Consider the following 27,717-nt stretch of genomic DNA (forward strand, 5'->3'; position numbering starts at 1 on the left):
TCAATTTTATTTTAACCTCCATCACCTATAATATCCTCTTTGAAGCTTGAAATTAATGTTTCTTTTTCCATCATATTTATCCTTTCCCATTTTGTAAGCATTCTTTCCCCCCTCAGAGTTTCCAAAGACCCTAAACCATCATGGCCATGCTTTGTTGACTTTGTGGTGCAAAAAGACTGCTGATACCAACACTCACGTCTTTATTAGAGTTTTCCAATTAACAGTTACTCCCATCCATGATAACATTCTCTGCAGTAGCATTGCATAAAACGGTGAGGGGGCTATAGAACCTGCGATATATATTTATATGAATGAGAGAGAGGAGGCAGTTATGGAATCCAGTAGCACCAGGATGTTTTCTTGTTTTCAGTTCTGATTTCAGTTACCCAAAATACTCCCTTTGGAAGCTTCTGTCTTAACCCTAAAATTATTACAAATCTTGAAAGAAAACTACTTTGCTCTCATCACTTACCTGATGTCATTCATTTGTGACTCATTGTCTTATTCTAAGAATAAAACAGAGCATTTCAGCCTTGGTTTATAGTGATCATATGATTAAAAAAAGGTTGAACCTATAATCTTTCTATTGTGTCAGCTTGTATTTCCTATTGAGGAAGCTCAATAAAGTAGAATCAAAAGAAAAATTATTAATTGTTTCTAAGTTTATAATTAATCATGGAAGTAGGCAGCAAAGAAAGTTTCATCTGTTCAACTGGAAAATGCCAAACATCAAGTGGAAAACTACAGTATTAGATTTTAGTAGCTCCCCAGTTAAAACTTCCAGAGTGACAGGGAAACTCTTGCATTTGCCAAATTGCTGGGTCTCGTAAATTGAAAGCATGAGGGGTACAGCAGAACACCTAATAGCAAAAGAAATGTAATTCCTCTGTCATACCGTTATTCGGGCAGTCTGGTATTTGCTCTCTAATCGTGGCAATAGGATGCTTACAGGAACATGGCAATGGCTTGTCTTCTTAAACACCCACATTTCTAAAGCTGTGGTTTTTTTTCATTTGCAAATGTGAAATTCTAATTTCAGATATAGGACATCAGAGATTTTAAAAATATAGTTTCAATGCTGTCAAAGGAATTAAAGTAACTGACTTTTTAATAGTTCTAGTTTTTATACCGATTTAAGCTGTGTACATATATTTTTCCTTTAATTTAGCCTTATCAGATATGCCAACTCCTTGAGAGAAGTGGGGACTATTGACTCAAAACATTTTCAACATTGGAGGTAAATCTATTTGGAGCATACCTTTTCTAGTTCCCCAACAGGACCTGAGATTGCTGAGCCTGGCTAAAAAGAGATCAGGGTTTCTGAGAAGAATTGGGTGCCCCACAATTGGGTCTTTCTTGCCTGTTACCTCCTAACTACCACTTTGACACATTCCCCAGGTTTTGCATCCATTTAGCCCCGAACCTCAAAATCAAAATTCAGTACCCTTTCCCCTTGGGTTTTGTTATTTCCTTTGCTGACTTCCAATTAATCCTCTTGTTATAAAGATTACCTAGGTACACCTTTATTATTCTGGGCTAATATTTTGATATCCTTTTCTCCATTAAGTTATCTTGTATATTTTCTCGGCCAGTTAAAAATTCTAGGGCCAAGCAAATTTCATTCCTTCTCTGCTGAGTCCTGAGCAAGAATCTCCCTAATTCAGTGCACCCCTTTTCCAATCAAACAGCATCTATTATTAAATGTGCTCAGTATTCAAAGTCCGGTAGTAGCCACAGGAAAGAATATATGTGCAGTGACTTGGATTTATTCAGAGGCTAAGTCCTTCAGTTGAAAAACAACCATAGAACTGACCGTTCATTGCTCCTCAAAGTAGGCCTCAAGCTCCTTACTGTTTCCTCAGGGCAGTTCCAGGTCTATACTGTCACAACCTTACCAAGTTCTAACTGTTGTGATGCTCAGTGTAATTCTTCCAGTTTTTATGGCCCCAAAAGTCTTTTCTTTCCTAGGAGTACATGATTAGATGGCTAAACTATTCCTTATGTCAAACAAAAAGACCCCTTGGTGACCCAGTGGGCAATGCTTTTTCTAAACTTACCGTTTGATCAGTACTTGATGGATGGAAATGGCTATTTTCACTTTCACACTGAAGACCGTAATTATAGCACTTTCCTTCATTTCACTCTCCAAGGTATATTCAGAGGTGTCTCTTTAAGAAGAGACTGCTGAATTGTCCTACCCTCTTCACACAAAGAGGACTTCATGCAGACTTTGGTTTTTTGAGATCTCAAGGAGAACAGGAGAGATGGCTAAAAACTGGGAAAGGGTCATTTTACATGCCTTAATTTTAAACTAGGGAAGAGCTTGTCCTTTGAAATTGCATTCCTGTTAGCATAACTTCCTCACCTAAAAAAAATCCCCCTCCCAACACCCACAAAAAGAAAATGATCACAGAATCAATTTGCAAAAATTTTGAGTCAAGCAGGGCCCCACGGACTAACCAAGCATGGCTTTGTAAAGAACAAATTTAATATACTTCCGTGACATCACAAATGTTCTAGTAGGGTAAAGAAAACTGTAGGCAGTTTACAAAAGCCAAAGTTCAGAAACTGCCTGGATTTGAAAGGCGTTTTTGATTCTGCCCCAATTAGATGGTCAAGAAACTGCTGACCATGGTTCTTTTACTAATTGCATGGACTATAAATTTTTGGTTGAGTTTGGTTAGTGACCCTGTATGGTTTAATGATTTCGTCAATGAATTGGTGATGGAATAGAGAAGATTCTTGTTAAGCCAGCACATATTTTCAAGGGGAGGAAAAGGGTGAGTTCAGCATTTTGGAGAGGATCAGATATCAAACTGACCCTGGTTAATGGAAAAGAGCATAGAGATAGAATTCTCTTTAATAAGAAAAAAAGAAAGGCTGGACCCTGGTGAGGAAAAACAAATCTCATAAATACGAAATGGGAAGGAATGGCAATGTGCATGAACAGCAGTGAATCATGTAGAGGTTGAAGAGGGTAATGAACTGACAGTGAATACCTAATTAAATAAAGAGTTTAAGGAAATTAAAGGAACAATATAAAGTGATTAAATCAGAAAAATTCAACACTCACATCTGTGCAGTAGTTCTACTTACATGGATTTGCATCTTTGAACAAAATATTTGTTGATAAACTTCCCATTCCAGTTTTTCTTTCTTTAACCCTTCTCTATCTTTCATTCATTCACTCAAATATATTTATTGAGTGTTTACTATGTGCAAAGCCCTGTACTAAGTGCTTAGGAGAATATAATTATAACAATAAACAAACATTTACCCTGCCCATAATGATCTTAGAATCAAGAGTTGGAGACAGACATTAAGGTAAATAGATTAATAAATAAATTACAGATATGTACATACCTTTAGAGGCAATGTAAGCCAAAATAAAGAACTGCCAGGGAAGTGGTTACTTGCAAGGAAAGACTGGGGCATACGAATGTGCCGTATACTTCAGGTAATCCCAGAGGCAACAGCAGGTACTGTAATTTGGACAATATTGTTCTTTCTATTATGAATGCTGTGGCTCACAGTTGTCCACATGCAAGACCTTGCAATGTCAACTAGGAAATTCAGTCAATACTTCTTAGAAGAGGCAGAAATTAATGGACCTGTGAGAAACTATCACTTTTACCCTGTGGATTCATGCAGGTTTTTGTAAATTTGGATATTATTGACACAATAGACTGCAAACTTCTGAATTAGTTCTGTTGGCCTGCCTATTGCCATTAGTAGTTTTCAGAGCACGGCAGTTTTCCTCCAATCTAAAGTACCATGAAAGTTGATGACCCTGCCTCCTTGTTCAAGGTGGTGGGAAGCACCAATCCACACTTATTAATTCTGAAGTGGCTTTGGTGGCCTGTAGGATAGCCTTGGGGATCATTTGGGGCTTTGAGGAATCTGCAGATTGATAAGTGAAATAGGAAATAAACTTTTAGTGACCCAACAGCAGGGTTAGGCAGGGATGGAGAAGGGCTCAGGATTTCATTTGGGATTATGGTTACATTCAAGAGATAACATGTTAAAGGAAGGTGGATAGAATGGGGATAAAGAAGGATTGAATTTCTTCAATATTCTATCATAAAATAATAATAGTGTTTACTATTTGCTAAGCACTGTAGTAGATACAAGTATATCAGATTGGACACAGTACTTGTGGCATGCCTTATTCACAATGTACTATACTGTCTCTTTACTGATGAGGAACCTGAGGCCCAGAGTGGTAAAGTCATATAGCAGGCCAGTTGGCAGGGTTGAGAGTTGAATCCAGGTCTTCATATTCTAAGTCATACAATCCTTCCACTAGGCCATGCTGCCTCACTACAAGAAAGTTGGGGGTAACTTCATTGCTACCTGCAAAAGGATCTCGAGTTGAACTCCAGTAAGACAGCTGTGAACAAATGCCAGGTCCAGTAGATCATAATAGCCTATATGTATATGTATATATATATCCAATTACTATATCCAATATATTCCAGAGAGGCAGCATGGTCTAGTGGTTAGAGCATGGGTCTGCAAGTCAGAAGGATTTGGGTCCTAATCTCAGGTTCGTCCCTGGTCTGCTGTGTAACCTTGAGCAAGTCACTTTACTTTCACTGCCTTGGTTAACTCATCTGTAAAATGGGGATTGAGAGTGTGAACCCTATGTGGGACATGCACTGTGTCCAACCTGATTACCTTGTAATCTCCCCCAGTGTTTAAATAGTGTTTAACACATAATTAGCTCTTAACACATGTTGTTGTTATTATGTTAACATAGAAATTAGAGATCCCTGCCTGCAAAGCTATAGAGCACAAAGTACTACCTGAGTCAGTACTACCTGAGTCAGTAAATGCTGAACCAAGGAAGGTACAAAAAGGAGTCTGAGATCACTCAGGTAGGCTTTGGGGTTGAGGGTCACTTCCACACCCTCCCTTTAAGAGAATAGACCCTAACTAAACCCTTTAAAAATTCATTAATATTCATGGATTGCTCGAGTGTGTAGCGTGAAGTTAGTCTGGGAAAGCATCATGGGAGAGATGAGTTGTAAGGAGAGTTTGGGAGTATAGCAAAATAGGTGAATTGTTATCTTTCATACTAGAAAGCAAAGGTGAACTCTCGTTTCTATTCACAGGCATAGTTATACTAGCCCCCAGTTTCAACACCAATTTACACAACCTCAATTCCAATTTTCCTTGCTATTTTAATTCTGCTCCAGTTCCCACTGATAATGGGAGCTATGACTTTGTTTTCTAGATCATGTGAGAATAATGTGAGCTTTGATATAGAACCATTTTTATGCCACTAAAACACCGAAGAGTTGAAGCATAGAGAGAGAGAATGAACTCCAGACATCTTTAACATTATCTTTAGGAAAGTGTGGTACTTTGGGGAAAGTAAATGTCTAGATGTAGCTTAACTAGGAAGAGTTAAAGAAGGCAGCCCACTGGAGTTACCTTTTCATGCATCTACATTTGGAAGGAAATCACCCTGTGAAAGATGGTTATATTGCATCGAGTTAAACAATGTGTAATACATTGCATAAATAGAATATGTATTTTATTAAAAATAAATATCAATTTGCTCAATCATATGTACCAAAATCTGTCAGCACAACTATTGTCCCTGTGGTCCTGTGTGAAACATCAATAACTCTATTCATCTGAAGTCCTCTGTGTGTGAACTGGTTAGTTAATTAGTGCATTTAATTAAAGAACATTGTTACCTGTGGAAAACCTAGTAATTCAATTTAAGACTAAGAATAAACAAAATCATCCATCCATTTTATAGGATATTTCAAGAAAATTTAATTGAATATTTACTTTTACTAAAGTTTAAATCTTTTGTAGTGGGTGCTTTCAGAATTTTTTTTAATTTTACAATTGAGAAGAGTAAGGAAACATTGGTCTTGGTAAATTCCATTAATCCTGCATGGTTATTTCTACATCTACCTTGGGAAGCAGCATTCCCTTAGTGGAAAGAGAAGGTCTCATTTCTAATTGTGGCTCTGCCACTTGTCTCCTGAATGATCTTGGGCAAGTCATTTAATTTCTCTGTACCTCAGTTTCCTCATCATCTCCCCCTCCGACTTAGACTGTGAGCCCCATGTGGGACAGAACTGAGTTCAATATTATTATTTATACATTGGACTTTTCCACTCAGGGCCGGCTTCAGACACTTAGCAGGTGAGCCAGTTGCTCTAGGGTATATCATCGCTGAGGGGCTTGAGGAAATTTAACTTGAGGTCATTAAAATTTGGCAATTATCTATCCAATGGAAGCACCCAGTGCAATGTGATGATGTCCTTTGGAATACAAGGGGCAGCACGTGTTTTCCTAGTGAATAGAGAACAGGCCTTAGAGTACTTTTAACTATTCCTTAGTATAAGCAGTGTGTTCTGATTTAGATTATTGTGGAGTTTTAAGTTTCCATTTCATTGTGTTCAAATATTCAGAATGGCATAATGTTTACTTTGAAAAATGAAAATCATATTGCTATTTCATTTGAATACTTAAAACTAGCAAGAAATTAACTTTAAATGGTTTTAAGAGACTGTTCATTGTGTAATGAATTCTAAGAATTTACAGTAGTTTCACATTTCTTTGGTTATGTGTTCTCTTCCAGACTGCTCTGCTTCTCTTTTATATATAACTCTAAGTGTCACAGAATAGAAAGAGAATTGTCTATGGCTGTATCCCATTTCCCTATCCTTCAAATGCATCTTTGTGCCAAGAATGTGCAGTTAATTGTTGTTCTACTCAGGACCAGAAAAAAAGTTTCTGGTTCCTAGAAAAGAGTGCCCAGGTGTTATCGTTAGATTCTGGCTTAGGAAAGATATTTTCCACACTTTAAAAGTAGAGCCCTAGAGCACTAGAGTACTTTGCAACATTTCCACAAGGAAATCTCCTTATTTTGTAAATGGCTTCCTTACTCTGCCCTAGACACTTTTTAGTCTTTTTTATAGTCTATTGTAGTCTGCTTCCCTTTAGCTCTCCCTTTTCCTCAACCCTCACTTTCTACTTATGATCTTTTCCTTTTCTAACACTCTTCGTCTCCAAACTATCTACTCAAGATCTAGTCCCATGTGAAAGGCTTTCACATAGTCATTTGTTGAAGTTTTAAAATTTTGTTTTATTTTTAAACCAACATACATCAAATTTCTCCAGTCTGCTTTCAAAAAGAAAGTCACTTCTGAGTTATTATGTGAAGAAAGCCCAGCTGCCGGTTAGATGAAATGGCTAACAAAAGCACATAATCATTGGTATTATTGAGTGCCTACTGTGGCCATAGCACTGTATTATGTGCTTGGGAGAACACAATACAAGAAAGTTGCTAGACATTTCCTGCCTACAAGTCTAGAGAGAGATAGCCTAGTAAGAAGCTTCAAGATGCTGCTTTAAGTTAATGTATTTGTGAGAGATATTCTCTTACATTTGACCTTGTAAGATAATCCACTTAAGGGAAACCCTGCCAAGACCTGGGTCCAAATGACTTTCCTGTGCTCTTTACCATTTATACTAACCAGGGCTGTGATATCTCACATTACACACATCTGCATTTCTACAATTAAAAGATGTTGATTGTGATGAATACCATTCTATACCTATCTATTGAAAGAATTAATATTCCCCCATGATCTAACAATGTTAAATTGTTAATAACCACTTAGGGATTTACTTCTTGCTGTGACAACTTCAAAGATTTTCCTCACAGATAAGATGTAGAATATCGCAATTTGTGTTCATAGGCATAGATCTTTCTAAGTGCTCTTTATTGAGAATATTGCTGACCAGGTTTGATTATTCCCTAAGGAAGAAAATCCTTTCTTTGCCAACTGAGTACAAGATAATGTCAGAATAATTTTATAAAACACAAAATTATTGTTTAACACTACTAGAGAGTTTAGAATCTCAAACTGCACACAGAATAAAGGTATTGCTCATTTATTTTCAAATTTTCCATTATCTCTGACTCTTCAGAAGTGGAATGTTCTTCATCCCCCTTTTATTAAATCTCTGTATCTATCTCTTGCTCCATTGGGAAAGGAAGGTTCAATATGTTCCTTTTCTGATATCTTTGCTGATATCTCAACATTTCATATACAAATGAGTTTACTCATTTTTCAACATCTTTTAGCATGCTCATTCACAGATGCATAATAATAAATACCATGTCTATTTTCCCTCACATACATTCATTCAATCATATTCATTGAGTGTTTGCTGTGTGCAGAACACTATACTAAGTGCTTGGGAGAGTACAGTGCAACAATAAAAGTCACATTCCCTGCCCACACTGAGCTTACAGTGTGGATAGGACTCCCCCACATCAATACCAATAAATAAAATGACAGATATGTACACAGGTGCTGTGGGGCTGGGAGGGGGGAAGAGTAAAGGGAGCAAGTCAGGACGACGCAGAAGGGAGTGGAAGTTGAGGAAGAGTGGGGCTTAGTTTGAGAAGCCCTCTTGGTGGAGATGTGCCTTCAATAAGGCTTTGAAGTGGGGGAGAGTAATTATGGGGGAGAGTAATTAGCTGATGGATTTGAGGAAGGAGGTATACCAGGCTAGAATCAGGACATGTGATCCTGGTCAGCAGTGAGACAGGCGAGATGAGACAGGTGAGACAGGCGAAGCGGTGAGACAGGCGAAGCACAATGAGAAGGTTAGCACTAGAGGAGTAAAGTGTGCAGGCTGTATTGTAGAGGAGAGAAGTAAGGTGAGGTAGGAGAGGGCAAGATGGAGTGCTTTAAAGCCAGTGCTGAGGAGCTTTTGTTTGATACGGATGTGGATGGGCAACCACTGGAGTTTTTTGAGGAGCAGGGTGAAATGTCCTGAACGTTTTCATAGAAACCTACCTCTAGGGTTTCCTACTCAGCCTCTGAGGAACATTTTCTTTTTATATTGCCCTCGGGAAACAGCGTGGCTCAGTGGAGGGAGCACAGGCTTGGGAGTCAGAGGTCGTTGTTTCTAATCCCCAGCTCTGCCACTTATCAGCTGCGTAACTTTGGGCAAGTCACTTAACTTCTCTGTGCCTCAGTTACCTCATCTGGAAAATGGGGATTAAGACTGTGAGCCCCACGTGGGACAATCTAATTATCTTGTATCTACGCAGTGCTTAGAACAGTGCTGGGCACATAGTGAGAGCTTAACAAATACCAAAATTATTATTATTACCATATGTCTGCTGGGTGACCTTGGGCAAGTCACTTAACTTATTTTGCCTCAGTTCCCTTATCTGTAAAATGGGGGTTAAGGCTGTGAGCCTCCTGAGGGATGGGGACAGGGACTGTGTCTATCCCAATCTGCTTGTATCTAGCTTGGTGTAACAAATACCTCAATTACTAATTAATCTCAGAGATATGCTCCATTTTACTTTTGATTCTCTTCCCCATGCTCTCCTCCATTTCATCCAGGGATTTCTTCCTGCTGGTACAGTCATAATGTCTTGAGTTGTGACTACTGCTAAATTTACTGATAAAGTGAAGGGAGTTGTGCCTGATTTCAGCCAGTGCTAAACTATTGTGGGGCATGAGGACAAGTGCCCTAGGTATCACAATTTCCCCAATTTTGCCACCCCACCGATCTAGAGTTTCAGCTTCTTGGAGGTTGGTGTTGGGGGCGAGGGGCAGGAGGGAGGCATCCCCATATCTGAGGCAGAGTGACTATGAAGTCCACTTGACATTTTTACCTCTGCCTGTAGACCATAGTTCCCTGATCCAACCTGTCATGGGTGGGATTGCTTCTTTCTGCCCCCTCCTCTCTACCCACTCCCACCTACCAGGCCAGAGGAGTCCTTAAACACCCACCCCAAGAACCTGGGGAAAGTGGCCAGGGGTACAGCTCACCCTCAGGCCAGCCATTCATCCTAGAAGGTTCTCTGGAACCATGAGTGGAAACTCAGGTTGGGAAACTCTCTTAAGTGTCTCTAATAATAATTATTATGGTACTTGTTAAGTGCTTTCTAGGTCCAAGCACTATCCTTAGTTCTGGGTTAGATACAAGTTTATCAAGTGGGACACAGTCTCTGTCCTACATGGGGCTCACACTCTTAATCGCCATTTTGTAGATGAGGGAAATGAGGCACAGAGAAGATAAGTGACTTGTCCAAGGTCACACAGCAGACATGTGGCAGAGCCAGGATTAGAAGTCAGATTAGAAGTCAGGTCGCTATGACTCTCAGGCTTGTGCTCTGTCCACCAAGCCACTTTAGTCCATGCAGGGCCAATCTACCAAGTCATGGGCCTGCCTCGAGGTCTCAGTCATCATCATTTGTTGCATCCACTTGAGCAACAGCAGGCCCAAATCAGTTAAAGAGGCCTTCCTACCCAACTCAGTTGGCCTTCCTAGGTCAAACAATGAAGCCCTGCTGTTTGGCTGGTGGGAACAGCAGAAAATAGGGAAACTGGCCCAGCATGTGAGAAAGAACAATCTCTCCTTTTCTTTTTCCCTTTTCTCTTTCTGTCCTCTTTCTTCCTTCTCTGGGTTCCAGCTGCTTTTCGTGTGTATATTGCAGACCTGAAAAGACCCAAAGAAAGAACTAGGCCAAGCCAGACTCACTGCTGCCTTTGGCAGGGCCACCATCCACCTCCACAGTTGCTGCGCTGAGATACCGACCTGGACAAGAAATTCAGTGGCTTCCTCTTCAGGCTCATGACATTCTTCCTGGCATCCACTAAGCTGTTCTGTTGCTGTGATGTGGACCTAGAGAGCCTCGAGAAATAGCAGTCCATGCAAGCAACTCTAAATCATAAATGTTTTGGAGGTTTTAGTGCAAGAAACCCAACTGGAAGAGCCTTAAGAGTCCTAGATAAAATGCACAATTTATACGAATATTTTTGTTTTTGTCGCTATTCTACTTGCTCATTAAGAGACCGAGAGCTGTGCTGCCTATGGCTACTTTTAAGTTTAAATCAGTTTCTTTTCTTAAAGTGATCCTTTCGCTCAAGTTTGTCATGTGATTTAACTTCCATTTGTTCTTCCTCACATTTCGAGTAAAAGGGAAATCATATTGTCCCTTTTACAGATTATTAATCTGTGGACATGGTCACAACACTCTGTTATGGAGCCCACAAATTTGTTCCATAAGAAGCACTGTGCAAGGAAGGAGGTTTGGAGTAAGAAAACATGACATCACCTCTTTCCAGGGAAACTTTAATCCAACTTTGTTAGAAGCTTTCATTTTCATGAGATGGGGTTCTTAAGAGTTTCTTAGGACACAAGTGAAGTAGTGGAACCATGTAAACAAAGGGGACTGAGGGAATTTTGAATAACACATCAGTGCAGAATTTTTCTCTGAGGGATATTTTAAAGTTAAGTTCCTCTGTTAACCATCTCACAGTCACTGTCCCTGCTGCATCCATTTGTAGCTCTCATTTTCTACTGTGCACTCTCTCCTCCTTCCTTCAAAATGCCATCTTCTATTGCATTACTAAGGCTGGAGAGAGAGCACTTCTTATCCTTTTAAGAATTATTTTTGTCCTAGAATGAAGCCTTGGTGCAGAGATCAAGGCAAAGAAAGACAAGAGGAAAAGGGAAGATGGAAAAGCACCTACTGAAGAAGTGAGGTGACAAGGCCAGAAAGCAAAAACATGTTTGTCCTTTCAGAAAGGAAAAGGGAAGCTTTTTGATCATTGTCAGCATGATGATTAGTTCTTTACCATTCGAATATTTGGGAGGGGGGTGGCTCTGATACTCATCAAAGCAAGAGAAAGCATTTCCCTTTCTCTTAAAAGTAGGGTGAAATCAAAGTATCAGGTTGCAGTATTAGTCACACAAAATGAATTAGAGGGAAATATTTCAACTCTATCTTTGCATGCACATGTATGCCTTTACACATTCCCCAGAGCTGGATTTTGTCTTCTATTTTGGTGTCAGAATTTTAATGTTCATTCAAAATGGAATGTGATTATTAGAATATCTAAGAATGGCAGAACTTAGAAATCCTAAGGCATTTTGTTTAGTGGCTTATGAGATAATATAGAAGGCTCCAATGGCTCCGTACCCAGCCTCAGCTCCTCCCTACCTTGCTGGAAAATTTGGAGCTAGAATGTCCCTAGCCCTGCAGTGAAGATCAGAAGAATTGGTGGCAGAGGAAGCTTAAATCCCCCTAAATCAGCATATGATCGTACAAAGATTCAAGATCCAGTTGTCCTGCTCCCTGGCATCCTATCACTCCAGCCCAAACACTTTTCTAGGTGCATGTGAGCTGTGGAAATTTCCCCTGGAGACCCAGACCTGAGTAATGAAAACAATTAAGGGTAGATATAATCAGACTCACAGTGTGAAGGGGAGGGAGAACAATCAATCAATCAGTGTTATTTATTAAGCACTTACTATGGACAGAGAATGGTTCTAAATGCTTGGGAAAGTACAAGTATACAAGAAAGAACAGGTATTGAGAAGCAGCATGGCTCACTGGAAAGAGCGCGGGCTTTGGAGTCAGAGGTCATGGGTTCGAACCCCGGCTCTACCACTTGTCAGCTGTGTGACTTTGGGCAAGTCACTTAACTTCTCGGTGCCTCAGTTACCTCATCTGTAAAATGAGGATTAAGACTGTGAGCCCCACGTGGGACAACCTGATTCCCCTGTGTCTACCCCAGCGCTTAGAACAGTGCTCGGCACATAGTAAGCGCTTAACAAATACCAACATTATTATTATTATGTATTTAATTTCCATTTTCCAGCTGAAGAAATATGCACAGATTAGGCCTAGTTCACCCAACAGGAAAGAGGAAGCACCTGGACTAGAATTTAGGTCTCTCCATTCCCAGTCTCATGCTTTTGCCAGGGAACCCAGAGAATCATGGCCTAGTGGGCAGAACACGGGCCTGGAAGTCAGAGAACATGGGTTTTAATCCCATCTCCTCCACTTGTCTGCTAGGTGACCTTGGGCAAGTCACATAACTAGTCTTCAGTTACTACATCTGTAAAATGGGGATGTAGACTGAGCCCCAGGTGGGACATAAACTATGTCCAACCTGATTATCTTGTATCTACCCCAGTGTTTAGTACAATACCTGGAACATTGTAAATGCTTAACCAATACCAGTAAAGAACAAAACCCTACATTCCAAAATGCTTTTGTAAATAATGATAGTTCTCTTAAACAAAAATAACTTATGCCAATTTCTAATCTATTGAATGTGGATTTTCATATTTCTCAATATGGGGTTATCATGTTCGGCTTTTTAAAATGCTGACTTTGGCGACATGAGGTTAGAGGATCCTAATCCCTCCATGGCCAAGACTTCAGGTGGGCTGGGCTGGGTGCTTTTCCTGCTTCAAGTAAGGAGGATGAGTGTCTGACTTTACTGCTTAATATAAAAGGTGCTACTTGTACACCATGCAGAGAAAACACACCAGGCAACAACCTGCACTGCCTGGATTTCATGGTGTTTAAAAACCTTCTGTTCATTGTATAAAATATGAAATGTTACAAGCACAGTTATGCCATTAAGAATGTCCTCAGTAATTTGAAGTTCATTTTGTATTTACAGACTCGATTGCACTTTATATGCAAATGACTCATTGTATTTTAGAAAAGCAGAATGTTAATTTGATTAATTTTTCACCTTAATGAAATTTATGAAATGTCACCTGCCATTCAATCTACACACCAGTTGTAACAAAACAACAAAGATTACAAAGAGGCAAAGCATTTAATTTCACCTAATCACAAGGCAGATATGACAGGTCTCAGTTCATGCACACAGACATGCTGAGTGTGCTGAAAGTTTTCAAGTGTTCAAGTTTTCCTCTCCTTTGATGAAACTCATTAGAGTACAATCTTGGGCCAATTTTTTGATTGGTTTCTGAATTAGGCTATTTTTGTTTAGCGTAGAAGAAATGGAAAGAAATCATTGCTTTGTCAAAATCTTTTGTGGCTCCTCACATTCCTGTCATTAGGCTGTCCCCTTTCAAATTATGTATCTTTTTGTGGTATTTGTTAAATGCTTACTATGTGCCAGACACTGTTATAAGCACTGAAGAAAATAGAAGGTAATCAGGTTGGACACAGTTTATGTTCCATGTGTGGCTATAGTCTTAATCCCCATTTTACAGATAGGGTAACTGAGGCACAAAGAACTTAAGTGACTTGCCCAAGGTCACAGAGCATTCATTCATTCATTCAATAGTATTTATTGAGCGCTTACTATGTTCAGAGCACTGTACTAAGCGCTTGGAATGTACAATTTGGTAACAGAGACAATCCGTGCCCATTGACGAGCTTACAGTCTAATCAGGGGAGACAGGCGGACAAAAACAAGACAACTTAATCACGATAAATAGAATCAAGGGGATGTACACCTCATTAACAAGATGAAATTAAATTAAATAAAATAAACAAGTAGTAGAACCAGGATTAGAACCCAATTCCTTCTGACTCTCAGACCCATGCTCAATCCATTAGGCCATGCCTTGGGAAACATTAGCGATAGTAATGTTACTTATCTTTATGAGTGTTAAGCATTGCATGCTCTCCTGGTAGGGAATTCAATTTCTTATTCAGTATGGCTTTCTTCCTTCAAAACTGAAGCCAGTTGGCAGACAATATGCATAACAGGCATATGGAGGATTTAGATACAGAAGTAAGTAGATACAATTAGACAGTAGGTTTACAATTCTTCAATTGCTTAGCACCCTAGTTCCACTTTTACTCATCCAATTATCACATCAGACATCAGACAAACTGGGGTAAGTCAAAAATAGAAATCAGATGAGAAAATAAAGTTTCATGGGTTTTTCTTAAGATCAGTTGGGTCCATAGGAAAATGCATTTTTCCCAGTTGGAAGGAGAATCTTCAGAAAAAAAGCATTTTGCGGAATGAGAGAAAAGTGGGAAAATATTAAGCAAACAGTATGAGAAAGAAGAATCCAGTAGGGGTTGGGGATTTGGGGACAAAGGAGGAGAGAAGATTCAGCAAAGGTTATTCTTAAAGAAAAAATTCAGTGGAGAAATGGGTATATTAAAAGGAAGCAAATAACAAAATAACTGGATATCGAAGAAAAATCAAAGGAGAAAATATGGGGGAAATAAACCTTCTCTTTAGACACTTCAATGTTTTATCTTTTTTATTCTCTCCAAATGGAAAAAAATTGAGCATAAACTATATTTTTGCTTTGCAGAGGTGTGCGTGCATGTCTCTGTGTGTGTGTATTTGTGGTGAGGGACGGACTGTCCTTTTTTTAATCTTATCTTGAAACTCCAACTTGCCAAAATAAGTTCTTCCAGCATAAACTGTTAAATGGTTGAATAAAGGTACAGCATTTATTTCAGGCTTTAGAATTTTTGGCCAGAATCATTGACTTTTTTTTATGGTATTTCTTCAGCAGTCAGTGTGTGCCAGGCACTATACTAAGCACTGAGTAGATAAGGTTAGACAGGTTAGGCACAGTCCGTATCCCACGTAAGGTTCATAGTCTTAATGCCCGTTTTACAGATGAGGTAATTGAAATATGGTGAAGTGATTTGCGAAGGGACCGTGACTACCAGCTCGGTTGTATCATATTCTAAGGTGCTTAATACAGTGCTATCTGCACACAATAAGTGTCCAATAAATGCTGTTGATGATGAATGACTGAAATGTTTTCTCTCTTCTGCTTTTCAACCATTTTTGGGTGGCATTCTGTGATCTCATAGTTTTGCATTTTTCCCCCGTGTTATTCTCATTGAGCAATTTTGCAGTGACCTTGTGTAGGGTAAGGTAACATAGACAAGTAACCACTATTGGTCTACATAATGTAATACTGTGTTGAGAAAATCTGAAAAATACAAAAATTAATAAATATGAGCGATATCTAGCTGGATTAAAAATTCTATTATTGATGTCTTTAGACTATATTCTATCTTTAATTGATGTTTATAAATAACTTCCCTCCCTGTGGTTATGAAATATAACATTTACCAAACTTCTTTTTTGATGGAATTTACATATGGCACATCAGGATGATTAAAAGCCAGCAGTCTTTTCACAGCATGGCAAGAAATAGGATTTGATTTATCTTCATGCCTCGCCTACCACTTGCTGTGACTGTACTTTTGAAATTTTAATATTCTCATTTCTCATAAGGAGTTTGTTATGTAAAATATTATGTAAATAACTTTTTAAAACTTCTATTCTTTGTTCCTTCAATTTCTACTCAATAATATAATTTTTAATGATATGAGGAAGAAAGCATATTTCAGTTTTTTGAAGGGGCAATATATTTTCCTCAGAGACTGTACTGAAAATAAGACAAAATTATAGACATTCTAGTTTATAGAAAAATTTCAAAATAACCAATGGTGTGACTTTTAGCAAGTGCCAAATCATCATATAATATAATCAGAGTGGGTGGTATTATCTGCTCTGGCATACATTAACTCTGTTATTTCTTTCTTTGAAGAGGAAAGTAGGAGATTAACAATGTGAGAGTTATTAAAATGGAAGCAGGTAGAGCTTTGAAATCTGGATGAGGTTGCTGAAATGTATGGAACAAGCACAACCTTTTCAAGCCATTGGACAAGGTAGAATATTGATTGAACAAGTAGATATTTCCATTAGATAGTGTGCTTTTTAGAGCACATTGTAATAGAATGACAAGAGCAATGGGGAAAAAGGACTTAGTTGTGCTCTGAGGTTAATTTTTTTTCAATTTTTTTTCCCTATATTCTAAGGGGTTGAAGCTTTAACATTGTGGCATTTTTATAAGAACTGTTCTGGCAAAGGAAGTACTGTGCCACAGTTGCATCAGATGTCAACTGGATTGCTTCATTCTTGCATTGGTATAGTTAGTGGCAGAGGTATCAGGAATTTGGAGCAACTATGGCCCAGTGATCTAGCTGTTACTTTACATACTATGCAATGCCTGTTTTTTAAATCCTGATTGTATTTAAAGGGGAGCAGTCCTCTGATCATTAGTATTAGGTATTCGTAGGGTTACAATTAAATAGGTGGAAAGGGATGTATATGTAACTACTGCCTACTGGTTATTGGGCAGCCATTTTGTGAAGTCAGGTTTTTTTGTGGTTCGTTTTTTTAAATGGTATTTGTTAAATGCTTATGTAATAATAATAATAATGTTGGTATTTGTTAAGCGCTTACTATGTGCCGAGCACTGTTCTAAGCACTGGGGTAGACACAGGGGAATCAGGTTGTCCCACGTGGGGCTCACAGTCTTAATCCCCATTTTACAGATGAGGTAACTGAGGCACCAAGAAGTTAAGTGACTTGCCCAAAGTCACACAGCTGACAAGTGGTAGAGCCGGGGTTCGAACCCATGACCTCTGACTCCAAAGCCCGTGCTCTTTCCAGTGAGCCACGCTGCCAGGCACAGTACAAAACACTGGGGTAGATACAAAATAATTGGGTTGGACACAATCCCTGTCTGTCATGGAACTCACAGTCTCATTCCCCATTGTATGGATGAGGGAACTGAGGCACAGAGAAGTGAAGTGAGTTGCCCAAGGTCACACAGCAGACTAGTGGAGGAGCTGGGATTAGGACCCAGGTCCTTCTGACTCCTAGGTCATTTATCATTACATTTAAATTAAAATTAATACATTTGTAGAAAGCCTTTTGCCTTGTATCCCCACAAATTTCAGGTTCCTTTCAGATATGAGTAAAATTATTGCCAAATTGTGTTGAAACCCCCATGGACAATATTTTTTGGGCGGCCCTCCCATGATGTACAGTATTATTATGTCACTCTGCAGTCATTCTGATCCTGCTCCCACCCTAAAGTCTCTCCCTTGCCCTCTGAGTGCATTCAAGACTGTGACCACTACAGGAACAGAGAGTCTGTCCAATTCTCACCTCTGCATGCTCTCCCAGGACTTAGTATACTGCTCTGCACACAGGAAGCACTTAATAAATAGTATCATTACTACTGCACAAATCCACTCAAATAACATATGCCAAAGAAGCATGGCCTAATGAAAGAGCATGGGCCTGGGTATCAGAAGGACCTGGGTTTTAATCTTGGCCCTGCCATTTGTCTGCTCTGTGAGCCTGGGCATCGTACTTAGCTTCTCTGTGCCTCAATTTTCTCAACTGAAAAATAGGGATGAAATATCTGTTCTCCTTCCTACTTAAGACTGTGAGCCTTGTGTGGGACAAGGACTGTGTCCAAAGTGATTAACTTGCATCACCTCAGTGCTTATAACTATGATCAACATAGAGCACTTAAATATAATAATGATAATAATAATAATGATAATGTAGCCCCCACACCCATGCTTGAGGGCTTGAGGCAGTCTACCAATATAGGTTAGCATTTGGCCCAGGTAGGTAGATAGGTAGATAGGAGTGTGTGCATGTGTGTGTGTGTGTGTGTGTGAGAGTGTGTCTGTTGGGGGCGGGGGGCAGTGCACAGGGACCTTGACCATTAGAATTAATAGTTAAGAATTAATGAGGATAGGGCTATTAGTGGTGATGGAGCTCCACCCAGTTCAACTTGCTCCCAGAGGAGTATTTTGAGGGCAGGCAAACAATAAAAATCACAGTCATCATAATAATAAATGTTCCTCTAGACAGTTCCTCTAATTCCTCTAAATTGTAAGGTCAGTTTCTCTAGACTGTAAGCTTCTTTGTGGGCAGGTAATCTGTCTGTTTATTGTTATATTGTACTCTCCCAAGAGCTTAGTACAGTGCTGTGCACAAAGTAAGCTCTAAATAAATGCGATTGAATGAATGAACGAATAATAGACATATTAACGATTCACTGGCCCCTCCTGTCTACTCTGCAGGCCTGGGGCCTCTCCTACTGCCCAGTTTATAGAAACTGAGCTTAGGATCTCTCCTGAGCTGAGTGGGCCAGGGCAGCAACACTCACTCTTCCCCTGCACACTTGCCCTGGCAACAACAGCAAGGGAGAAAGGATGCCCTGCTACAGTGGTAGTTGAGTTACTGGAGCAAAAGATGTGTGCCATCTCACTGTGCTTGAGGTTTCTAGGCAGAGTACTAAGCACTGGGGCAGATCCAAGATCCTCAGGTCAGGACAGTCCCTGTTCCACATGCGGCTTCACAGTCTAGGTCAGAGCCATTTTACAGATGAGGAAACTGAGGCACAGAAGTTAAGCGAGTTGCCCAGCAGTCAAGTGGCAATGTCAGGATTCAGATCCAGGTCCTCTGACTCCCAGACACATACTTTTTCCACAAGACTTTACAGCCTCTAGTACGCACGGGTACATAGCTGGGCTGCCTTGTGGGTTGTTTTGGGGGACAGTGGGAGAGGCATTAGCCCAGGGCCCCCAGGCTTCAGCCTTGGAGCCATTGGATTAATCCAGACTTGCTCTGGTGACATATAGGTCCCTGTGCTTTAGATTTTAGAGGAACAGGGAAATTTAGAGAGCTTTGGTTGTTAGGCAAAGAGATGGATCTAAAAGTTTCAATTAGTTTCAGCGGCACTGGTGCAATCGAAATATTGCCATCTAAACAGAAAATTAGATTCCAGTGTTTCAATTGCTCCTAATGTGTATTGTTCTAATATCGATGACCTTGTATACGGTATAGAGAGCAATTTAATAGCACAGTATTTTATTTTAATTACATTTTAACAATGTTTGTACAGGAATATGTGTTAGCTCGATGCCAAAAACTATTTCACTGAAACTGTGGTGTGTGTTTTTTCGATAGTCCAAAAGAAATTGAATTGTAACTAAAATAACTGTTTTTTTAAATGGGATTTAAAATGTTTTCTAATACAGTACTTTGTGCTGACTCATGGAAAGTACACCAACAATTTCACCATAGAAATTAGTGTTTCTGGGACAAAAGAAACATTGTCAAAAGAATTGTGGTGAATTGGATCATGCCATGATGTAGGTAAGGGGCATATAAAAACTATGTTATTATATGTAGGAGTTCCAGCTCTTGCCAGAGTCCACCGCTGCCATTTCTGAGCAATGTCCACTATCTATTGCCTTGCTTCTCACCAAGAGATTTTATAGGCAGGTCTTGGGGCAGTAAATTGGGTGATTGGGCTAGGAATAGCAGTGGACCTAATCCAGAAAATTTCCAGCCATTGTTCTTGTGAAGAGATTGACCATGAGCTCAGTGTTTTCTATATAGACTTGGAGTCAAAGGCAATCACTGTAAGATCGTCCTTCTCAACTGCAAGCTAATCATGGGCAGGGAATATGTCCGTTAAACTGTTATATTGTACTCTCCCAAGCATTTAGTACATTGCTGTGCACCCAGTAAGGGCTTAATAAATGTGATTAACTGATTGACAAGGCAACAGTAATCCTGGGCAAAGGCAGAAATGGTGCCTTGGATTTAAAGACTTATTTTCAGTTTTTGGAGGAAGATCTTGTCAAAAGAGGCTTCACAATTCTCGTACTAGATTGAGACAATCTTTGCTGGCCTGTTGGTTTTCAATCTTGATACCTCTTTCATTCCTTTTAGGCAATTCCCTGCTGAGTTTCTAAATTTGGCTGGGATCTTTCACATTGTAAGTTGCTTCTTTGATAGCTTTACCCAAATTTCAATGGAATGGACTTCAGTAAACAGTTGCATTTGAACTAGTCACACTCACTTGACAAGCCACAGAGAAGTAAAGTGGCTTAACCAAGGTCACCAAGTACAGTAAAGGCTTTAACCAAGGCAAAAGGTGGAGGACTCAATAAATATCAGTGATTGACAATCTTGCTTTCACCAGTGTCTTTTTTTTACCTCAGAGCATATATCATAATAACAATAATAATAATGGTATTTGTTAAGCTCTTAATACATGCCAGGCACTGTACTAAGTGCTGGGGTAGATGCAAGATAATGGGGTTTGACAGAGTCTCTATCTCACATAGTTTTAGCCCCCATTTTGCAGATGAGGGAACTGAGTCGCAGAGAAGTGAAGTGACTTGCCCAAGGTCACACAGCAGACCAGTGGTAGGGCTGGAATTAGAACCCAGGTTCTTTGACTCCCAGGCCTGTGCTTTTAACATTAGGCCACAGTACTTTTCCCCTATGCACAGAAAGGGAGTAAAAAGATATGACAAGGTGAAGCAATGTACAGAAAAGGAAGCAGGACAACATGATCTCAAGACAAATCATTCCATAGTATTTTACAGAGGACTGTACAAAACCCTGGATAGAATTAAAGTCGTATAAGCAATGTTATATGATTAGTTCACCCAAAGAAACAGTGGAATCAAATAAATTCTGTCATTCACAATGTTTTGTGTTTGACAGCAGTGAAATATATGTCCTGCTTTGGCGTTTTAAATAATGAGGAAAATGATAATAAAAAGACAAACACAATTTCCATTTGACAATCCATTTTATAGAAATTAGAAAGTTGAAGAACTTTACATTCAACTGGACATACACAATTGAAGATTTTTAGGAAATAATCTTTGCAAACCTCGGTCAAAATGGTCTTTAAAACTACAATAGAGGGAAGTAGAATTGTAATTTAAGAAATCCAGGTTTTGCTAGGTAAAATGTTGTGCAAGCATTGGTTTGATATAGTATCAAGACATTGGCTATTCCTTTGTAAATATTTATTTTGTTCTAAGTATTTATAATTTCTGGCATGGTTATTTTATACCATTCAAGCTCCTATTTATGACTGTTCGAATTCCTATAAGCTCTTTAAGGACAGGAACCATGTATAGCAATTTACTGGATTGTACTCTTTCAAGTGCTTAGTATAGTGCTTTGCACACAGTGCTCAATAAATATCATAGATTGATCATGGGCAAATGATGCCGTATGGGTATTTCAAAACTCATGCTCAGTGGTGATTTCTCTGGGCTTCATAGTAACGCATTATCAAACCAAAAATTTTAAAAATTCTTTTCATGTACTTCTTTATCCAAATATGAATCATATAAGTAATAATAATAATAGTATTTGTTAAACTCTTACTATTGAATGAATACTATGTTCAAAGCACTGTTCTAAGCACTGGGGGGGCATACAAAGTGATCAGCTTGTCCCACGCGGGGCTCACTGTCTTAATCCCCATTTTACAGATGAGGTAACTGAGGCACAGAGAAGTGAAGTGACTTGCCCCAAGTCACACAGCTGACATGTGAGGGAGCCGGGTTTAGAACCCATGACCTCTGACTCCAAAGCCCGGGCTCTTTCCACTGAGTCACGCTGCTTCTCAACATGTTAAAAAATGTTCATATCCCCAAAGCACTTGTATGTTCTCGCAAGTGGAGCTTCAGGGCTGCTCTGTACTTGCTTGCAAGATAGGTGGCTTAAAGGGCAAGATATGGCCAGAGAAGCCCAGGTCACAACCTCTGCCCCAGAATATGCTCAGTGGCTAATGTGAACCACATTTTGTTTCATCCTATGCCCAGTGGCTAGTGACTGCATTGGTGCCAAACTAAAAGTACTTTTATGGATATACAAAGCTCAGTTGAGTAGTGTTTCAGAGAGGGAATATAGCTAATCAATCAATCAATGGTTTTTATTGAGCATTTCATATCTGCTGAGCACTGTACTAAGTGATTCATTTCTCCTGGTCTCACACTTTGGGACCTTCCCTGCTGCAGCTGAAGTCCAGGATTGGGAAGAGAAGGGATATGAGGGATGTTTGGGGTGAGTGATCAAAGCAGTGAGGTCCAAATCTACCATGCCATTCTTGGGAGTAGGGTTTGCTCCTGTCTATGGATAGTTCTGATTTTTATTGTAGCTCCTTTTTTCTTAGTAGGCTCACACAGGTCTAATGGAATTATGCTGTCTTTCTTGCTAAGCTTTTACCATGTTGAAGAGTCAAAGGAGGTTAGGTGCTTAAGTGATGGGGGCTTTCTTCCAGGGTATATGATGTTTATTTTTCCTTAAATTGTTCACTTCGCAGATTAGCAATTAATCCTCAGTTGATGGATTGTCTAAGGTTGTTGATTAAATTTCATTTTAGCCTCTGTAAGCATGATATTTCCACATGGTAAAGAACAGTGCTGGGCCTTGGTAAGATTGTCTGTGCCCTAGCTATAAGCATTCAGACCTGGCAGCTTATCTTTGTCCTGTAGAATGGTGAAGATTGCAGAGTGTATTTACCATTGCTGAGAGACTAAATCATTCTCCTTGGGAAGATTAAGACATTGCTGAAAAATGAAGGCTTTGTCAAACCACATACCAGGTAGACACAGGCATTGAAACCAACTTCCCTTATCCCCACCACTGCTTTGGATCTGCTACCTGCCCAGAGGGCATTGCCCTTTGTTTGCCATCAAGCACCATGCCGGGTCTTACAGCATGACTGATAGTTTTCTGCTGAATTATGAATGGACCGCAGTCTAACCCATGCAAGAACTGATGGGATTCCCGACAAAGAGAGGTCATGATGTTGTTTCTAACTTACTCTATGAAGAGTTACCTGAGCGGGATTGTGAGGTGTCCTGTGATTTTAGTTCACGTTGTTCTAAATGTTTTCTTTCTAGCTATTTTCAAGTTTTCTGGGCTTAACTGGGAAGCATATGAAACAGGTTTTAGAAGTAAAGTACATCTACCTCTTTCCCTCATCTGTTCTCCATTGTGGCATGCGCTGGTTTAGGATGGAGGGCCTCAGAACACCTGTCGGGTGTTACTAAAATAAATGTAGTGCCTTATTCAAGCACGGGTGACCATCGTAGCTGATAGCTTGCTGGAATTTCCAGATATTTTGTACAGTTTGCATGGAATTTCAGTGATTTTGCTCTGAATGGGCCTGATCTATTTAATGCTGTGACCTCAGAGATACCCTGGCACAGTCAGACATGTTTAATATGAAACTGCATTAGCCCATGGCTCTGCCTCGGGACAAATGTGTGCCAAGCTGGCCAACGTGAAGCGGAAATTCAGAGCCTTAAGAGCTTTACAATCTAATTAATTATTTAGAGGTTTCAAGGGGAGAAGAAAGGTCTAGAGTCTCCAAACTGCTAGTCGCAATACATTAAACAATTGGAAGAATAATAAAGGAAGAAAACGAAAGAGATAAAGCATTCTCCTGCTGTCTAAGATATGTGGGAGGTCATTTGAGGTCTAAAATTAGAAGTAGCCTGGTGACTTGAATCTAATTTTGATGCTGAAGGTTATCAAGGATGCAAATCCCTATTGAAATGGTTACAGCAGTATCTTCTCTGTTGTTTAGCTTTATTTCTTCTTGAGGATGGTAATGGCTGCTGAGCTTTCCTACTTGCAGCCTAAATTGCTTTCAGTTTATTACAAGCCTTGTGAGCTTAAAATTAAAAAAACACATGTGAATATTGAGGAGAAAGGGGTCTAATGACAAAAGTGACAAACATGAATTTATTAAAACTAGGTCATGTCAGACATTGTAATGGTCTTCTCTGACATATCTCCTGACTTAGGAGATAAAAGGGATGTAGGACTATAGCAGGCATGGATTTTAGCAAGACATTTGTTAGCAAGACTAATAGTTGTCCATAAATTAATTGGATAAATAGGTAGGTAAAAAGAGCCTGAATTAGAACTTGGCCAGATAAAAGAGAGTGTGAATAATCAATAAATGTAAGCTCTCCAAGTAGGGACACAGGAGGGAAATACTCAAGGGGACAGTATTAGATCTGGTTTAATATTTTTGTTAATGGCCTCCTAAAACAGGTCAATTCGTCTGAGGAATAAATTTGCTGACACCAGAATAGAAGTAGCAGGAAGCTCACACGATTAAATGAACCACAAAGCAACCTTTAAAATAATCGTAATGGACTGAAAGTAACGGGAAGAGCCTTTATGTTTCTAAACAAATAGCATTGGGATTGGAATAGCACCATATGTGTACAACCCCAGGCAGCAGTCATAAAGAATATCCCCCGTGAACTTCCTACCCCAAGGACAGAAACGAGGGCTGTACATTCCTTCATTTTCCATCATGCTTTTTCCCTGACCTGAAGGGGTTTATTTTAGCCCTTCTCCCTGTCAAAATCCGGGGCCACACAAGTCCTCTCTCTTTCTCTTCTCACTTCCTTACCTTTCTCACCATCAATTTTCCCCCTCCCCCCTTCCTTCCATTTACGTTTCCTCCCTTATCCCTACTCCCAGATAGCTAAGTGCCTATTTTATGCAAAGCATTGGACTAGGTATACAGGTGAAATTTAAACATGGTCCCTGACTCTTAAGGGACTCTCAGTCAAAGAATAATGGAGACTGTGGTTAGGGGGAAATGTGAAGGGTAGGGGGGGAAAGGGAAGTGTGTTTTGGTCGGGCAAATTTATTTCATGATATTGTTCACCCCAGGAGTAATACAACCTGAGAACTGACTTTGTAATCCAGTTATTTGTTAAGATCTTCATCAAATAACAACAGGACTTTAATGGTTTGGTTGTTTGATTTTTGAATGATTTGTTAGCAACTTGGGTTGGACACAGTCTCTGCCCGACATGGGGCTCACAGTCTTAATCCCCATTTGACAGATGAGATAACTGAGGCTCAGAGAAGTGAAGTGACTTGCTCAAAGTCATACAGCAGACAAATGGTGGAGCCAGAATTAGAGCCCAGGACCTTCTGACTCTCAGGCCTGTGCTCTAGCCACTAAACCATGCTGCTTCTCTTTTCCCCAGCATTTAGTACAGTGCTTTGCATATAGTAAGTGCTTAACAAATACCACTATTATTATTGTTATTGTTCTTCCTGTATTGTGTTATAGCATTTCTGGAGTTTGGGGTTCGGGGTAGTTAAAATGAAGGCATTCTCAGATCCCAAGGGCAAATAAGGGTTCTTGGTAAGTCTGCAATGTACATTAATCAATCATTGTACAATGTACTTAATCGTTCTTGTAATTTAGCATTCCCCTCTCAGGGTCATACCTGGAGAGTTTCCAGTACTCTACCAGTCTCAGCTAAGGGAGGGAGAGTCAAGCAGAGGCAAACCCATTCAATTCCTAGCTTGGCCAGTGGCTAGAGAGTGGAAGGCAATCTGTTCCAAGTCAAAGTTCACCTGTGTTGGGCAGCAGCGGCAAGGGAGTCAAGGGCGGAGACTCAAGTTTGCTATGTGAAAGGAAGCAATGGTAAACCACTTCCATATTTTTACCAAGAAAACTTTAGGGATATACTACCAGAACGATTGCAGATAGAGATGAGGTGTTCTGGGAGAGATGTGTCCATGCTATCGCTATGGGTTGGAAACGACTCATTGGCATAAGACAAGACAGTTTAGCACTATATTTATAACACATAAAATACCCCTGTGAGTTTAGCTAATGCCTTAAGAACTCTTGAACCTGCCACACTTTTCAAATTTATAATTTCATATTCTTAACATTGGCTGGATAATGTAGTGCACTGATGAAGGGTCACAAATAACGAATTCTTAGTATCAGCATGAATCTGCTGTTCTAATCTCAGTTGGGTTTTCATATCATTCAAATCTACAGATTGATCATGATACTCATTTCCTTGGGTCAGCAATTGTTCTTCCAACCCATTCTTTCATTTTAAGAATATGTGAGCTGCTTTCCAAAGAAGCCCAACCAGAACAGCCAGATAGTACCTTGGCTTTATTTGAGAAACACTCCTCCAGGTATCCCCTCTCTTTGTTCCCTGAGACAGAACCTGGTCCTCTTAGAAAGGCTCTTACTTTTTGAGCATTCTGCTGAGAATATGAGGGACTATTTTGAAACCCAGGAGGTCAGCTCTGTGCTCTTTCCCTTCCTCTTGAATGTCCCCTTATACCTTTTTCCAGAGCTTAAACATCCTAGTAAAACTGCAGATCTCCTGCCCCACCTAGAGACCCCTGACTATCATCCAATTTGGACACAGAACTACACCCAACCTTCCATGATAAGTGTATAAATATTTTAAGTACACACATAAAATCCAGAACCTGTTACTTCTTCAGAGAATCATCTAGTATGAACAGATCTCAACCCGAGGATGCACCATCTTTCTCTCCAAGCTCTTTATGGACTAACACAAGCAAGCCTGGGATTCCTCTGAAACCCTTCCAGAGAGCCAACTAGAACTTGGCCAACTAAACACATTGATCAGCCTTTGTGATAGCATTACCCTGCTACCTCTTTTAGCTTCTTATTCCCTTTCAGGCAGCAAAGAATGTAGGAGTAAGCACATATAACGAACTAACAGCTTAGGATATTTTATCTCCTTTCCTTTTTTCCACACCAATTCTCACTTAAATCCCCTTAACAATTTGACTTTATATGCCTGTGAAGTAACCATTAGTGATTATAAAAGTCTGCATTATATATAATTCTAAGGCATCGTCAGTAATCATAACTCACTGCTTAGGTGAAATCATATTTTGATTGTCTCCCTCTCTAGACTGTAAGCTCATCATGGGCAGGGAACATGTCTGCTAATTCTGTCGTATTGTGCTCTCCAAAGCACTTAGTACAGTACTCTGCACATAAGTGATCAATAAATACATAATAAGTGCTCAGTAAATACCATTGAGTGATTGACTAACCATTGAAAATAAATTCATCCTGCAGCAAGGACATATGCTCTATAATGCAAGTTTTTCTTATGATGGGATTCATCACGAATGTAACCTCCGTATGGTAAAACTGGATAGCTGTATATACGCTATGCAACATGGCTTAAATAAAATAATCAAAATGTGTACTGTCGTTTTTGTTAGGCAATACTTGATAAATGTTTCAAAACCATCATTAGCCATAATTCTTTGGCTTTCTATGGTCTCAGAATACCTATTTTAATATTAATCTACTTAAGGCGATATACAAATTGTCCTAAATCAGTGACTTATAAGTGTTTGCTACTTTTAGTTCAGTTTATATCGGTGAAACTTTTGTATTTCTCTCTTTGTTGAAATACTAAAGGAAATTATT

General features: G+C 39.6%; 1 protein-coding gene and 1 non-coding gene across 6 annotated transcripts in view; both read left to right on the forward strand.

Moving 5' to 3' along the window:
- Window positions 1-27,717, forward strand: part of CADM2 (cell adhesion molecule 2) — a 779,394-nt gene that overhangs the window by 363,434 nt on the left and 388,243 nt on the right. The gene's annotated exons all lie outside the window — the stretch shown is intronic.
- Window positions 25,700-25,837, forward strand: LOC114818115. The gene has a single exon (XR_003765935.1). It is a non-coding gene; the product is annotated as a small nucleolar RNA SNORA7 (small nucleolar RNA).

Source organism: Ornithorhynchus anatinus, chromosome 17 (assembly GCF_004115215.2).
Source record: "Ornithorhynchus anatinus isolate Pmale09 chromosome 17, mOrnAna1.pri.v4, whole genome shotgun sequence".
Classification (NCBI taxonomy): Eukaryota; Metazoa; Chordata; class Mammalia; order Monotremata; family Ornithorhynchidae; genus Ornithorhynchus; species Ornithorhynchus anatinus.